Below are 2,645 nucleotides of genomic sequence, written 5' to 3'. Positions count from 1 at the left end.
CTTGGGGTCCTCTACCGTGATACTTCATTTTTTCACCTCTGTTACTGCAGTATAAGGGGTCATAGACTATGATGTCAGTGACCTTTCAGTGTTAATGTTCCACAAAGAACTGAAGGAGAAAGGAGTAGGGGTTTGCAGGATAACTCCAACAAAGAAAAGAACAGACAATGTGAGAACTGGAGAACAAAGGATGCGGGGAAGAAGGGTAGTTGTGACGTCATGAGAGATGCACGTCTTGTTCAGTGACTGCTGAATCTAATACATGAGGGAAACGTATTTACAACCTGGCACAACAGCGTGGAAAGTTGGTAAAAGTGTGGGAGATGTATCCGAAAAGTATGAGATAATGAAGGGAGAGGCGAGAAGAAATCCCAGTATCATGGAGAGATGTCAGCAATGTACCAGAAGTCACACCGTAGTCGGCAGGATTCGAACCTGCGCGGGGAGACCCCAATGGATTTCTAATTCATCTCCTTAACCACTCGGCCACGACTACCTGTGGGACACGTCTTTGTTTATCACGTGTCATCACGAGTCCTTATACTGGGTTGATAAATGCCACTTCATGGGTAACTCTTTCAACATTATACACGTGACTACATCTACTCCCTCCTTTCACTGTACGCGTTCAGGTTCATTCCTCGACCCCCTTTAAACTGAGCAGCGTTTTTCACTCACTCGCCACACTGTAAATGTAAAACTCACTCAGACATTTTAGAAATGTTCCCAAATGTCCACAAACATGTTTCAGTTCCAACGATCAGTGTCAATAATGTAACGTGTCCTCAGCCCAAGGAGTGCACTTCCTTGTTTATAGTTACTTTCCAATTTATGATGCATCACAATTTTTAACCACTTTATATCTAACTTTTAAAAACAACAGCTAAGTGAGCTCGCTTTGGCACGAGAGCCAGCCTCACGCGCAGCACTTGTTCACACAGCACAGGTCAGCACCACAGTCCAGCCCCCACGTCCTGCAGAAGTGGTGAGTGGGTCCGAGGAGGAGGTCTGGGCCCAACACAGGCTGTCAGCAGGAAGCCACGCAAAGTGCAACAAACTGATGCTGCTTGCTAGACCCCCAATACACGGGGAACGAGCCTTAAGATGCACGTTAGGTGCCAGCCTTCATCATTGCTAGTTTGGGTGCCTGGGTCAGAGATAGGAAAGAGATAACACTATGTGCTGATGCTTTTGGAGGGCAAAACCTCCTCATATTCTGGTTCTTAGTCCAATGTCTCCTGCTTCAACATTCGAATGATTCACTTGCTCTTCTGTAGTTGGAGGAAAATGTAAATATTTGGAGAACAGCAGCTCAATTATTACTATTTTCCTATTTATTTGTAATCTGCTTTATTCAAGTTTTTGTACAACTTACAAGCACATTACCAACCCCATGCGATGGTACATTATCCGGCTGTTCATTGCGATTCCAATGGATGCTTTCTGGTACAAGAAATATCTTGTATGTATAATTACCCTTCATTTCGTCACAAGAGTTAGAACCCAGCTTCATCTTCTAACCCTCCCATCACTCCCATCTTCTTACAGTTCATCCTCCAGCCCCTTCCACTGTCCCCATACTTTAGTGTATTTGTGAACACAATATATAGGTCTGTTCCTCCTCTCTCGTTCATCAGTCCATGTTGGACCCCCATCGCCTCAACGTAGGTACCGTTGTGCAACCCCTTTTCTGTATAATATCACAACTTGCGATCATAGAGGGCCACATTGTATGAGAGGAGTAGATATTTATCCAGCTTTTGCCCCCCCCCCAGATATCTAGTATCACCACCCATGCATTTTATTTAATTGGCTCCTCCAGGACGTGGGATGGACTGCTTTTAACTGCTTCCCAGAAAGGGCAGATCTGTGAATACTTTCACATTGTGTGTACAAGTGTATCATTCTGTGTGCATCCCCTGAGACATCTATCTGTTGCTACCTTGCCCATGAAAAATAATCTAGGTCTGGTATAATAAGCTTGGTGCAGGATTTTGAGCTTGATCAACGTAAAACCTGCCCTGATCGCCACATCCCTTGAATAGCGGCACATCGCCCCCCAGTGCTCATCCTCTAATTTGCAGAGGTCTCCCTCCCATTTCTCCCACAGTGCCTTCAGTGGTGGGGTGCTGTCAACCAAAAGAGTGGTGTAGGTACTGGAAATGGTGTGGTGGTGATTTGAGACACCCAGGACCCTGTACTCTAGCTGGTTCCCATCATCTATCTCCACCTCTGGGTCTATACAGCCCAGAAGGAGGTGTCTAACCTGAAAGTACCATAGATACTGGCCCCCAGCCAAGTAATACTGATTATGGAGTTCTTGATTTGTCCAAACATCCCACAGTTTCGAGATGCCAAACACATCCCATTTCTTAGGTCCTTCCATCCTATGCTGGGGGGTGGGGCAGCCCAGCTGCCTCCAATAGTGGTGGCTACGAGGTCAACACTCCCCGCCTCCCCATCTGTTTGTTAGCTTACATCCAAGAATCCACAACTGTTGCAGTGGGTGCTGGCAACTCCTTCAGCCTCTGTTTCCCATATATCCGTTTGATATACCCCTGTGGATCCAGGGCACTCCTGTCCACCTATGGAAATGGTTCTGTCTGGTCTGCGAAGGACCATTCCTTAATACAACTAACTGTGTT

At 46.1% G+C, this 2,645-nt stretch overlaps 1 non-coding gene across 1 annotated transcript; it reads right to left on the bottom strand.

The window, feature by feature from the left end:
• Nucleotides 1-414: 414 nt before the first annotated feature.
• Nucleotides 415-496, bottom strand: TRNAS-AGA (transfer RNA serine (anticodon AGA)). Its single transcript has one exon. It is a non-coding gene; the product is annotated as a tRNA-Ser (tRNA).
• Between the last annotated feature and the right edge of the window lie 2,149 nt (nt 497-2,645).

The sequence above is a fragment of the Pleurodeles waltl genome, chromosome 12 (assembly GCF_031143425.1).
Source record: "Pleurodeles waltl isolate 20211129_DDA chromosome 12, aPleWal1.hap1.20221129, whole genome shotgun sequence".
NCBI classification, from domain to species: Eukaryota; Metazoa; Chordata; class Amphibia; order Caudata; family Salamandridae; genus Pleurodeles; species Pleurodeles waltl.
Note: the sequence above shows the minus strand (reverse complement) of the source record. Positions and strands in the feature narration are given on the sequence as shown.